Source organism: Ambystoma mexicanum, chromosome 1q, assembly GCF_040938575.1.
Source record: "Ambystoma mexicanum isolate Mex_15411 chromosome 1q, UKY_AmexF1_1, whole genome shotgun sequence".
In the NCBI taxonomy this organism is placed as follows: domain Eukaryota; kingdom Metazoa; phylum Chordata; class Amphibia; order Caudata; family Ambystomatidae; genus Ambystoma; species Ambystoma mexicanum.
Window position 1 is genome coordinate 1,010,011,633 of NC_090922.1, and position 14,060 is coordinate 1,010,025,692.

At 46.4% G+C, this 14,060-nt stretch overlaps 1 protein-coding gene across 2 annotated transcripts in view; it reads right to left on the minus strand.

Annotated features, from left to right (window-relative positions):
• The window catches only part of ST6GALNAC3 (ST6 N-acetylgalactosaminide alpha-2,6-sialyltransferase 3), a 1,879,573-nt gene that overhangs the window by 1,707,075 nt on the left and 158,438 nt on the right, over positions 1 to 14,060 (minus strand). The window lies entirely within an intron of this gene.

Below are 14,060 nucleotides of genomic sequence, written 5' to 3' on the forward strand. Positions count from 1 at the left end.
GACATATTTAATTCCAGTATTCTAAATCTTATTGTATAATTCAATATTGTGTGTGCAAAAATGTAATGTGTTTTCTCTCTCAGGTATCTACATTAAGTATCATTATATTGGAAATGAGTAACAGTTATTATGACAGTGCTTAGACAGTGCTTAGACATTTGGGGGGACCTTGCGGCCCCTAGGGCCATCCAACCCCTGGGGTGATGGGGGCAGAAACAATATTTTTACTCAAAAGCGGGCCTGGTATGAAACTGTTTGAATATCACAGATCTAGTGAATCTTCTAGGTTTCAAAAATAAGTATTGGCCATTGCCTATGCACCAGTCAGAAACATACAATGCCTCTGTAGAGGTAGAGGATGTGTATCCAAAAGGACATCACCTGTGTTATTTCATGGGCTCTTCAGAAAAGTATCCAACTTAATAACCTTTCTGTCAATGTTTCATTACTTGTAGATTTAAAAGATGACTGACATAATGAAAGCTATGCCTTGTGACGATCTCTCAAATGATGCCATCTATGGAACATTAAGAACCTTTTTCAGAGTATGGCAGTCCATTAAAAATGGCTTTAATGGAATTGCTGCTGCTTTTCCTGTACTGCCATATGCTTTTGGTGGTCTTAGTCTGGTTAATACCTCTTTTTCTTGGCTGTCCACAGTACATGCTATAATCACAATGGATTACTATGTGGCTCCAAAATAAGGACTCACACCCTAACTCCATAACTGATTCGAGCGGATGGAGCTAACGGTATAGGAGTTTGGCGGAATTTCTACCAGAATTACCGCCATAATCACAATGAGGCCTAAATCTGTAAAGCAAAGTGTAATGTAGTGCTCCTGATAAACTGGGAGCTTTAAGGAGGATTCTTTCAGTCTTGTGTGTAACATGTTCTAGCGTTTCAAATGACTAAGAAGGGAGACAATATTCCAAGTGCTCAATAATGGGATCCTCATTAATATGCATTATTCTTTAGTTTGCTAATTCCACTTTTCCGCAGAACTACCAACCAAGGGTGTCTCCAGATGCTATACTGTAACAACATGATTTGGGTAGATCTGCATGTCACCGCTCATCAGACTTCGCCAAGTAGCAATTGACCCAACGAGACACTGGGAGGACCTTAGCCTAACAGCCCTTACCCAAAGGGAGATACCATCCCCTCGACAGGCACTGGAAGCTCATCAGGGAACATGGTCCCCATGGAAAGCAAACAGACACTCAAATACACCAATATGCTAACTCTTTCCTCTGCACAAGCAAAAATTAGAATGCAGCTAAACCCCTCGATTCATTTGGCCTAGCTGCACATATACTTATACACTTCCATGATCACCTCAACAACCTTTCGAACACACCTATAAAATGTGGCCTAGCTGCACACATAATCCCATTCAAAAACTCCGGCACTGCCAGAATGCAGCTACCCAAGTCCATTTGGCCTTGCTGCACACATTCTATTGATCTCACACAACCACTGCACCATGCCTAGCACTTGAATGCAGCCACACATCCCTCAATCCATTGTCTCCAATGACCTGGACTACGGTCTCCGAGGGTGTCCAACTCACAGCGCTTTGGAATCATAGCAATGGTAAAAGGCATTATACAAATGGCTGTGATGGACACATCGGTCTCGACTATGAACATCTGTCATCATATGGGTGGTGTAATCCAGGGGCTGTGGTAACGGCAGCCTTCAGTCTCCGAAAAGTGCCTTCTGCATTTGTATCCCATAATAAGGGGTGCTTAGGACTAATAAGCTTTGTCAGTGCAGCTGAGAGGTGGGCAAATCAAGGTATAAACCGACGATAGAAATTGGCAACTCCAATGAATCATTGTAGGGCTTTAATCCGACTGGGGCCTGTTTCAATCGTCAATGGCCTTAATCTTCCATATGTCCATATATATGCCATCTTTTCTGAACATGTGCCTAAGAAACTCGATCTGTGGTCTGACAAAAAGGCACTTCTCGAGCTTACCTTAAAGGTGATTTTCCGCTAATCTGGTCAGTACTTTTCACACCTGTACTAAATGTTTTTTTTTTTAAAGAATTTTATTAGTTTTTCAATACAACAAACAATGCAAACCAAATACACAGTGCAATCCACAATCATTACATTGACATCAATTAGTCTTTGTTCACTGCCCCCCTGTTCCCACCCCCCTTCACGAGCCTGTTTGTCCTTCACCCTCAGTATCTGCTACACATGGCAGGGCGCCATTTTCATCAGATTCCTCTGGATCTAACATTGTTCGAAATAGACCAGATATCAATGTTTTCCATGCCATCAGGGTACCCACTTCTTCCTCCCAAGACATGCTACTTGCCTCTTGCCACACCACCGTTTCAGCCTTCGCCCATTTCTGTAATTCTTTCCACCAAACCTCCCCCGTGGCTTATGACACTTTTTCCATCCCATAGCTATCCTTCGCTTTGCAAGCACGTACGCCAAGTCTTTCAGTTTCCCAACATGCTTCAGTTTCCGCGGCCTAGGAAACCCTCCCAACAGGCAGGCCCAAGCCGTGTCTACGGCGAGCGTGACCCCTTTCTCTGCTAGCTCTTGTGCGACTTCTCTCCAGAAACCCTCGATCACTGGGCATGCCCAAAACATATGTGTCATATCAGCATTCTCCTCATCGCACTTAGGGCATGCCTGTCTCCCAGCATTCCTGAATTTAGATATCCTCAGCGGGGTCATATACGCTCTATGCGTTACGTACAGCTGTATTTGCTGCAATCTGGCATTCCTAGATACTTTCTTATGGTATCCCAGGGCCCGCTCCCACATCCCATCCTCCATTTGGGCTCCCACCTCTGTTTCCCAATTCAATCTCAAATGTGTCAATTCCTTTCCAACCTTAGTCATTACCATCTCATACAATCTAGAGATCTCATGCCCCCCCTCAGTTGTGTCATATATCATCTCCATAATGGCGTCCGGTTCCTCTGCCAACTCTGTCTCAGGCCACGTTATCCGAATCTTCCGCACCAGCCTGTGATACGTAACATACTGGCCCCCATGTAGTCCCGCCTCCTCTCTGAGTCCTTCAAACTCCCTGATGGTCCCCTCCTGCCATAACTCACCCAACGTTACCAGCACCACCGACTCCCAATAGGTTCTGATAATCACCCTCAGTTGCTCATCTCCTCCCGCCAAAGCAACCAGAGGTACCTGCGGGGAACACGGGAGCGGGTCTCCCATTATTATACATGCTTGTCGCCACATTTTCCACCCAAGCCTCTTCATCCCCGGGCACTCCTTCATTTCTGACTCAGGCAACCAGATAATTTCTTTCAGGTAAAACGGGGCACAGTCATGCCCAAACAATCTAAATTCAGGGGTCGCTTCATCGGAGAGCCATTTGGCCACAAACTGTAATTGACTGGCTATATAATAGGCCTCAAAATTAGGTAGCTTGACACCCCCTTTTTCGTGAAAGTTCTGCAACTTCCAGAGCGCTACTCTATTCCAGGTACCATGCCACAGAAAGTCTCTACACACACCATTTAATTGAACAAAAAACCTCTTAGGAATCATATGCGGATATTGCTAAAATAATGTAGGAGCCTAGGCAGCACCACCATTTTAAGCATCGCTCCCCGCCCCATCATCGCTAAGGGCAGTTTCTCCCAAAATCTCATACATTTGCGGATTTTCTCAACGGCCATCTTGATATTACACCTGTGTTCTTCCTCCGCCGTATGGCACACATCTATTCCAAGGTAGCGGAAGGAGCCCACCGTCCATGGCACCTGCAACACCGGCAACCTTTCCACAGGGATTCCCTTGTAACTGCCCAGTGGGAAAATGCTAGATTTTTGGGGATTCACCACTATACTGGACAACCTCGCATACCTTTCCATCACCTCCAGAATATACTGAAGATTTTCTTCTGGGTATCTCAAATATAATAACAAATCGTCCGCATACAGGGATATCAGGTGCCGTTCCCCCCGACCTCAATACCTATCTCATCATATTGCTGCCTCAGGTATAGTGCCAGGGGCTCCAGAGCCAGAATGTACAACATTGGGGACCAGCGGCACCCCTGTCTAGTGCCCCTGCTAAGTTGCCATCTCTCAGATATCACTGTTCCTGTTCGCACCCTGGCTAGTGGCGCACTATACAGCATCTCCGCCCACCTAATGTACCCCGGCCCCATTCCATACTCTCCCAAAGCCGCCAGCAGCCACGCCCATCTGACCGAGTCGAAAGCTTTTACTGGGTCCAAAGACACGATTGCCATCTCTCCTTCATTGTCACAGCCCCATTCGATCACCCGATGGAGTCGCCTATGGATGTGAGTAATATTCCTGCCCGGGACATAGCCCGTTTGGTCCGGGTGTATTAATTTGCCAATTACTTACCGCAGTCTATTCGCCAGGACAGCCGTTAATATCTTGCTGTCCTGGTTCAGCATCGACAACGGCCTGTACGATCCGCAGCTATGCCCAGGTGTATTAGGTTTAGGGAGCGGTATTATGACCGCCTCTCTGAGCGACTCCAGCAACCGTTTCACTTCAAATGCCTCATTGAGCATTTCCAACATTGGGGGGAGCACTTCAGCCACATATGCTTTATAAAATTCACTAGGTAATCCATCTGCTCCCGGGGTCTTACTAGTAGGTAGCTGCCTAACAACCTCCTCCAACTCCTCCATAGTAATTGGCGCATCTAGTTCTTCTCTTTCTTCTGTGCTTAAGTTGGGCAATCCCATGTCTTGCAGAGTTTCCAGCATTTCATCCCGGCTGCCTCCTCCTCTATCCTCATATAATTCTCTATAATAATCCGCAAATTCCCTGTTGACTCCCACTTGGGTGTCTGCCACCTCCCCATCTTCTCTGGTTATTGTCCTAATCGGGGGCCTCAGGGTTTCACTTTTATATAGCCACGCCAGGAGACGGCCCATTTTATCTCCACCCGCATGTTGTCTCTCAACGTACTTTTTGTAATTAAGGTTGCAGAGCCTTTCCCAGTATTCTGTGCACTGTTGCTGTAGTTTAAGCACCAGCTCGGTGTCTCTGCATTCACTTTTTAATTCTCTCTCTAATTTGCCTTCCACTCTTTGTAAATCAGCCAGGACCCCATCCTGCAGGCCTTTCGATTTAGCAATGGCCGCACCCCGCACCACCACCTTGAAGGCCTCCCACAGTATCCCCGCCGAGTCAATGCTGCCTGTGTTCACCTCAAAATAGCTAATGATCTCATCTCTTATATCCTCCCGAAAAACTGGATCTTTAAGCGCCTCCGCACGGAGGCGCCACGTCGGAATCCGTGCCCTAGGGCGGCAGTATTGCCACCCCAGAACCAGGGGCGAGTGATCCGACAGGACCCTCGCTTTATATTCTATGTGAGCGATCTCTATCATTACATCTGATGTGGCAAAGACATAATCAAGTCTAGTGTGCAGCTGCTGTGGGGCCGAGTAATGTGAATATTGCCTCTCATTAGGATGCTTTGTTCTCCACACATCTACCAGTCCAAAGTCGTCTAACAACGACTGCAATGCCCTAGCTGCCGGGGCAGGCCTGACCATCTTGTCATCCGACCTGTCTACTTCGGGGTTCAGCACACAATTGAAATCCTCTGACCAGATCACCGCGCTACCCACACACAAGCTCAGGTTGGTGCACATAGTCTGGAAGTACTCCGCAGTGTTTTGATTAGGGGCGTACATGTTTACAATGCACACCTCTTTATTCTCCACCAACCCTCTCACTATGACCAAACGCCCCTCAGTTTCCACCGTTTCCTGTATCAGTTGGAACAGGACGTGCAGCGCCACCCAGACCAGCACTCCCCTAGCATAGGCCGAGTATGAAGACCCCACTAAAGTGCCTTTCCATTTTCTCCCCACCATCTCCAGTTTTTCCCGTGTCAAGTGCGTCTCTTGTAACAATGCAATATCTATCTTTTGTCTTTTCAAATACAGCATGACCTTATTCCTTTTTAGATAACTATTGAGTCCCCTGACATTCCATGTCACTATTCTAAGATCCCCCATGGCTTGTCAGTACCCATCGCCCTCCCTCTCAGCCAACCCCATCCGCCTGCGCAATACAGATACAATTCTAGGGCTATTCCCTGTAGGCTTGTGTTTAAACTCAAACTCCCCAAAACTATATACACATCAAACTCCCCACCTCCCTCCCCTCCCCCCACCCATCCCTTCCCCAACAACTCCCTCCCCAACTGTTGCCCAGCTCCATCCCTGGATCTCAGGCACCCCCACATCTAGCCCTGTCTGGTACGCCCAGAGCTCAGTAGGGTGAAGTCGCCCTAATGGCCACTTAACTATTAACACTAAATGGGGGTGTGAGAACTAGCCCTGCAAGGCTCCTTAATAAAGCAACAGTCACAGTGCACTCAATACATTATCTATCCTACTCCGGTCCCGTCTACGAACAGGTCACATCAATGACTATAATGAAGCCCCATAGTCTTAAGCCGCACCATCTCCCTGTGCCCCCATTACTCTTTACGTATCTCGTCCGCCTGGATGTCAGGCTCCTGGGGGCAGCCCTGCGTATCAAGCCATCCCATGGCATCCTCCGGAGTGTCGAAAAATATGTTTTTTTTTTTATGAAAAACCTTCAATTTTGCCGGGTAAAGTAGCATGTATTTCTGGCCCGCCTCCCTCAGTCTCCTCTTAACAGCCCCGAAGTTCATTCGGCTCCGCTGCACCATCAGGGTATAGTCCGGGTAGGCTGTTATGTTTGACTCCCCTCGCTTGATTGTTCCTCCTTTGCGAAAGTGTTCCAGAATCCTTTCCCGGTCCCGATAGTTAAGGATCTTGGCAATAACTGGCCTAGGCGGATTGCCTGGCGGCGGCCTCCTCGACAAAGCCCTGTGTGCTCGGTCCACAGCAAATCCTTGAGACAGAACTCCTCCGGTTTTCTTCTGTAGCAACATGTTTTCGACAAACTCCGTGGGGTTGTGGCCCTCTGCACCCTCCGGTATACCCACAATACGGATGTTGTTCCTTCGGGCGCGTCCTTCTGCATCCTCCGCCCTACTCTCCAGGTTGCCCACTCTTTGCACCAGGGCATGCAGTTCCGACTTGTGTGAGGCGCAGTCCGCTGCGTTCGAACTCCCCTCTTTCTCCAGGCTCTCTGTACTTTCCGACAGGGACCTTACATGTTGTCGGAGTATATTCACCTCCTCCTGCACTTCACCGAGCTTAAGGTCCAACACTGTTTTCAGTTCAGCCACAACTATTTCGAGCTTGGCCTCCCAGGCCGCTTTCAAGTCTGCCTTCAAGTCCGCAATTGCAGCCAGAACCTCTGGATTTGTACCCGCGGTGGCCATGTCACCTGCGGGGGGCTTGTCTTTGCTCCTGGCACTTTCCGGGCCCGGCGGTGTTCTGGCAAATTCGTTTAGCGTAGGTTGCTTCACTTTTTGTCTTAGAGGCTTATTAGACATGACGCAACAACCGTATGTTGTGGGTCTGCCCACCTCTTTATGCTCCACAGGTAAGGGGATGGGGGCGCACACTCCGTTCAATGTCCAAGGCCTTACCCAAGCGTGGGGGCCTCAGAGCCTCAAAAGCTCTGCCAGCCTCCTCCGTGGCAGTCACTTATTTGGTTGAGGTAATCAATCTTGTTGCAAATTTCTGTGTACTCCGACGGGCTTTGTATCCCCGTGTGCTCCTCACACTCTATGCGGTCCGTTGCACCCGTGGGCCCCTCGATCATGTGACCTACTGCTGGGGCTGCCGACCTTCGGCAATTTCAGCCAAGGAGTGGGGGTGAGTTCTTGCGGATGTAAATGTGTGGCTGTCCCAGGGGCTCAGTCGGATGTCAAGCGGTACTGTATGATCGCGGCTTGTCTGCCCCTCGGAGTCATAAGGGTCAGTCTGCCCGCCCCCTGTCTTCAAGCTGCGGCTTCTATCGCCCGTTCTGCCAGCGCTTTCCTTTGTTTGGGGTTGATCGCCACTTTGTGTCTTCCTACACGGGACCTCTGTGATTTCCTTTCGGCTGCAACACAGGTTCCTGGCATCAGTTCACATGCGCTTATGTCGTTCCCCACTCCTTCGCCTCATAGTAACTGTGTTAATTTTGCACAACCAACGTTATACAAAGCAGCATCCGCCATATGTGTTGCCGCTCTTCACACATTATACATTTCGCTTTGTCTTTTATGAAGCTACCATCGTTGTGAAAAGCAGCATCCACCGTTCAGCACCACTCAGTGTCTCCGGTGCCGTTGCTACAGTGTCGCAAACTGTTACAGCAACCCTTCCAGTTTGCGAGTACTGCCCGCCGCACCCTCTGAGCCCAGCGCTCATTTCCGAATGTTCGCTGCCACAATGTATCCTCTCCCGCAACCACAGAACGCAAGCTGTGACCGCCGCCTGTGCGATCCGGTACCACAGCAATGTTCTACGTATACGCGATACTGTCTGTTGTTGCTCTCTTCAGTGAATGGCAGTTTTTGGTTCAGGCAGTCAGCTGGGCAATAGACCGCATCAGCCTTCTTCCTCCACTCTGGCTCGCGCCGAGCGCCGCTTCCCAGATTACGATCATTCGGCAACGACCTCACACTGCATGTTGGGACCGCGGCTGTGTTTTCTGTTAACTGTACGTCGCGCGGCTTCGTTTCTCCTCGCCGCAGACTCACAGATGGATCCTCTCGTACGGCTCCTTTGTTCTCTTCACTCGTCTGCCATTTTGGATCAGGACATCACAGGTCCCTGCCATCCTAATTATGCCCCGGACTGTGGCACCAACACCTCCCGTGGTTTCCCGACGGTCTTCAAAGAGGCCCCATACGTTCATGTGCATGCACATGTGTTTTCTTCCACAGCAGGCATCTGCATGTGCACTTTTGTGACGGATTAATGTAGGATCAGCCGGAGCTCCTCAGGAACCACGTCGCTCTACTTGGCCCTGCAGCCACACCCCCCCACCTGTACTAAATATTCATCAAAAAATTGAGAAAATATCAGCATTTCATCTAGTTATACCCAGATCAAAATTCCCACTAGATTTGCAAAGATCTGGTCCATAAGGCATTGGAAGACCGATGTGGCATTGCTCATATCGAACAGCATTACCCAATATTTATAATGTCCCAGTGGTTTTTCCAACGTGGTCTTTCAATCAACGTCAGGAAATATGTGTACCAAGTGGTAAACATCATGTAAATCAAGCTTAGTATAGATGATCAGAGTGATTTCAGGATGTCTCATTTGAGGAGCAATGGATATCCTTTTGCTATTTTGTTGAGGTCAATCAATGGCCTGAGGGTGCCCTCCTTCTTGGGCAAGAAAAACAGGGTGCCCACACCAGGAATTTCCATAGAACCCCAAGGAAGGAAACCAGCAAAGAACAAATAAATAAATAAGGACAGGATAAGGAGGGGACAAGGCCAAGGCCTGTCTAGACAGGAGCCAAGGGCAGAAGGCAGGAGCAATGAGGTGTGCTGCATTCATAATGTTTAGACACACCTGAATGAATGGACAGTCTGCTTTTGACTGCTTCCAGTGTGCCATTGTGGGTACATGATGTCATGGGTATCAAGAGTGCCTACCTGTTGTGTTTGCACATTGCAGGGGGCAAGGCCTCCACCTCGATGTGTACAGACAAACATGGCAACCGCGGCCACTCCAGCAGGGCTGACGTCAGTGCTCCATCACCAAACTCGTACTCCTCTCCCAGCCCTGGATGACCCTCTGAGAAGGCACCACCGAGGGTAGAAGCACCACCCTCGAGTGGGTAATCGGCTCGCCGCCTTTGGCTCGATGATTTGATATAATTTGATATTTGAGTTGCATCACACTCATACACAAGTGTTTCAGAGCACGATGGACGTGACACTGACATAAAAATGTGGCAGTAGCAAAGGATGTTAATAAAATCATGATTGCAGCTGGAATGAGTAATAATTATTTGGACTGCAATAAAATACAGGTTTTATATTTCATGAGTACATATTCATGCCTAGTTGGCAAAATAATCATGCACATAGTTAACATACAATGAACATCATAGACAATTTGAAGGAAAATTAACTAAAGAAGTAAACATTATATTATAAATGTACTATTGTAGTGCTAAAGAAAGTGCTTTGATTCTAAATTGTAATGACTATCTTAAATTAGAAAAGAGTGCATACTTTTTTAATTCATGTGAATTTATTTTGTACTGGTATTTGTTAATACGTATTCATATATGTTTTAAAGTTTCATGCAAACCTGTCATCAAACAATAATATGCTTCACTTATAATGTTTGAAAAGGTGGTAGGATAAGTCCCATAGGAAACTTTGATAATGATATTAAGCAAATAGTTATAATTGAATGTGCATATTTAAAAACACTTGATAAAGAAAACTGCTAAACTCATGCCTAATGCTGCATTTTAATTATGCCCATAACGACAATTAATTAATCTGTGACATGAAAATTGAGGATTGACAGAGTGCAATAACTGTAGCATAATGAAGGGGATCCAGAATTGCAGTGTATCAGCATAAATATATAATATCTGGTGTTAGAGGGTTTTATTTTAACCAAATGTGCTGTCTCTTTGACTTGAGGAGGATGCTGATATATTTTATAATATATGTGTGACAAATCAACTTCGGGGGCACCAGTGGTCCTGGCATGAATATCAATTTCTAAACCATCAATCAGCCCCACACCTCTAGTACAACAGAAGGTATGCGAACAGACTGGAAACACAAGTAAATTATAAACCTCCTTGAAAACAGAGGCCCTATATCGTCATAATCGATGGCACAAGCAAAAACCCTAAGATGAAAGCTGGCGGACAATCTATCACACTCAAAGAAATGGACAACGACAAAGCGACAAATACTGGAAAGAAGAACAGAAACCAAACAGGCAACAGTCTGACGCAAACAGGGCATATCCCGATGACAGACAAGGCTCGGTAGAAGTCAAGAGTTTACGGACAAGCCTCAGGTAGAAGTCGAAGAGAGGAGGACATGGAGCAGCGGTCACAAGCCGAGTCAGGCTATAAAGCATAAGAGCCAAAGAACAAGTCAAAGGAGACCAATGCAGTGAAAGAGAGGGAGTCTCCCCAATTGAGAGGCCCCTGGAAGTGGCTAACATCAACCTGGAATAAGAACAATGGCAAATAGCAACGACCAGGGCCGGCCCTCGACTTGACCAATGACGCAACAAGTGGAACGGAGTGGCCCGAAAAAGAAAATTTCAGTTTACGTGCTTGGAATATGAGAGGCCACTCACATCTATCGACAGTCAGTGATGTGAATTTAGGCCTCTATGATATAGTCTGTTTGCAAGAGACATGGTTGACTGACAAACCCACGCTCGACGGGTTTACAGTGGAAATATCGCCAGCAGTTAAGGGCCTCTTAGGCAGACCTTCATCAGGTCTTTTAATGGCAATCAAAACGGGCTTGGGCCTAAAAGAACCCAGAAAGTGGAAAGAAGCATATGAAATGCTTGTTATTCTGACAACATGGGCTCAACGTGGCGCGAAGAAGGGAGGCGTCCGATCCAACCGTCTAGCAATAATAAACTGCTATTGGAATCCACAACACATGTCCACAACTACATCCTGCGCCAACATGGGAGCAACGATTCACCAGCTGTATGAAGACTTTGACAATATTGAAATCATCATCTGTGGCGACTTCAATGCGAAATACAACGAGGCTGAAAAGGCGAAGTCGAGTGACGATCACCAGCCTGGTGGAGCAGAAGCAACCAAGGACCGAGTTAAAGCTTGGAAAAAAGTTATTAGACCTAGAAATATTCAAGACATAGCCACCGTATTCCCGTAGCAAAATAACATCCCGACCTGGGAACGAATGTCCTCCAAAGCAACTCTTGACTACATTTTCATCACTGTAGGTCTAATACCGAACATTGAGAGCTTCAAAGAACTACAAACAGTGACCATAATCTGCTGTCCTGTACTTGGCACGGTAAGAGACCTGAAAAACCAAACTATCATATGGCCACTGAAATAAATACCCAACAAACACAGCTACATTTAACAGAAGCGGACATCCAGAAAATAAAAAAAGCTTGGGAGCGGAGAGTCGATAGTAACTCGCCTAACAAGAACAGCGAACGACCTAACTATCTTCCTCTTTTACTGGCATATCAAAAACCAAGATCAGCAAAAACCATGAAATCTGATCACTCCAAGCATGTGCATGATAAAGCAGTGGTGGAACAAAGAAAAGAGGGGCGGAAATTGAAGAGAATAGCCAAGAAAACAAACGCCATAGAAGATTGGGGGAAATGGCATTTAGAAGTGAAAAGGTACAACAGCTGGTTGAAACATCATAGAGCAGCCCTATATCAAAATGATGCGGAAGAGATGATGAATAAAATTTCGACAAAAAAATCTAGTGACTTTTGGGTGCTGATAAAAACCATGAATAACATTTCTAGTGCGACACAGACCAACGCAGTTTTGGAAACAAAGTGGATAAACTACATAACGACAGAATTTGGAGGCCCGATGTCAACCACACCAGGAACAGAGTGTGATTGCAATACAGAGTGGGTCGACGTATCTAATCCTGAGGACATAGAAAACACAATCAGGAAGCTAAAAACATCTAGAGCTCTGGGGCCAGATGGACTGATGAGCGTTGATCTCAAACAATTTCCCAAAGAGTGGTCGGAAGTGATCGGGAAGATCTTCGCCGAATGCAGCAAAAAAAACTGATCCCAGAAACATGGCAGAAAGCAGTCATCGTACCAGTGCATAAGAAGGGAAGCAGAGATGATCCTCAGATATATAGGCCGATAGCGCTATTGGACATCATAGGCAAAATATACGCAACACACCTGCTCACCCACTTCAGGTCCTGGGAAAGAAATGGTCCATCAAAAGACAACCTGCAAACAGGCTTTCAGAAAAATGGCAGTACTACGATCAACATCATGCTAATAAACATTTTGAAAGCTAAAGTGAAGGAAGGAGCGCCCAAGGTGTATTTGGCGTTCGTGGATCTCTCGAAAGCCTTCGACAAGATCGACCGAAAGAAGCTGTGTTCGAAACTATATGGCTGGAACTGCCCTTCTAATGTGCTCGATCCAATAATAGCTCTCCACTCGCAAAATAAGATAAGAATCAAGTTAAACAATCAAGGTACCCTATCGGAAGAGATCGTGGTGAATAGAGGGGTCAAACAAGGATGTCCGTTGGCCCCGGCACTTTTTACTGCGTTCCTTGGAGATTACCAGCACTCTGAAGAAAAGATTAGGGTCTTCCCACCGAAAATTGGTAAAACCATCATCCCAATAATACTGTACACTGATGATGTTATTTTAATAGATCAGACGAAAATTGGGCTGCAACGTAAACTAGCAAATCTGGCAAAATATATTGGCGAAAACCATCTGGAGATAAACAAAATGAAAACGAAAAATTTGGCAATCGAGAAAGCACCCAGTAAACGAACCAAATACACAAACTGGTTTCTAGACAATACCAAAATAGAAATAGTAAAAAACATCAAATACCTTGGAGTCCAAATTGACAGCTCAGGAAGGGACAAGTCATCGCAAGATATGCTGTGGGAGAAATCCAAACGGTTGACTTTGCAAACAAGGGCAGTGGACAACAAGTTTGGGAAGTTCTCATTAATCCCTGCGATAAACTTTTACAAAACCAAAGTTGTTCCAGCCCTGGTGTATGCAATGGAAGCTTCTCTGAACATCCCTCGGCCGATTTGGAACAAACTGGAAGATCTTGTTTGGAAAGCAGTCTTAGGCTTGCCAAAGTCGACCTCCATGCCGGCCATCAGACGAGAATTGGGCTTAGTGTCACTAGCTTCCATGGTGGATGAAAGTGCCATGAGAAAATCACCACAGCTGACACATTACCCGCATACAACATCATCATGGAAGAAATTGAAATCGGAAAATGTGAAGCCCTAAAAAAATGGGTAGAAAGAAGAAAAGAGAAACTAACCAAAATAGCCTGCACAGAAAAGGAACTAAAAGAAAATCCCGACAGAATCAAACAAAAAATGGAGGAGATGGACTGGATCCACACGATACAGAAAGCAGCAGGGAACAAACTCTTAACTCCAACCGACC